The following is a 607-nucleotide window of genomic DNA, read 5'->3' as shown; positions in this document are numbered from 1 at the left end:
GCAGAACATGTACGAAGAAATACCGCACAGTATACGGTCCAGAATTAGTAAAATTGTGAATAACATTAATATTAATATAATATGGAATATCAGTATATTTTAAACACAATCTTAATTAATGAATTTGAAATCTATGAACAATTATTCTTTTTACCAGTACTCATTGGAAAATTAGTTCAAGTGGCGCATATCTGCACAATTCTTTATCGGGCCGGATAAAATCACATTGCGTGTCGGATGTGACCCACGGGCCGTAGTTTGGAGACCATTGTTTTAGAGGAATGCTGCATACGCCTCCGAAACGTCGGCATTATCGCCTACTTTCACAAGCTGTAAGAAGCCCAGAGCGGAGCCTTGGTTAAGAATTGGCGGGAAATATGCGAATACTCTTCTGCATAATTAAGTGCAAGGACAAGTTTATATTTTAGCTGCTGTATCATTACAAGCAAATATTTTTGTAGAATATGTGTTACACGCTTAGCATCTTATTTCGAAGCGGTTACTACTCCTATGTGTACAACATGTGTTAACACTAAGAACCAATCCATTTTGCCCACACATTCTTTGCTTATGTGATATTGACAGTAACACAAAAAAAGAAACTGCG

This window comes from Cryptotermes secundus, unplaced genomic scaffold (assembly GCF_002891405.2).
Source record: "Cryptotermes secundus unplaced genomic scaffold, Csec_1.0 scaffold1257, whole genome shotgun sequence".
Taxonomy (NCBI): Eukaryota; Metazoa; Arthropoda; class Insecta; order Blattodea; family Kalotermitidae; genus Cryptotermes; species Cryptotermes secundus.
This window is presented reverse-complemented; position numbering follows the sequence as displayed.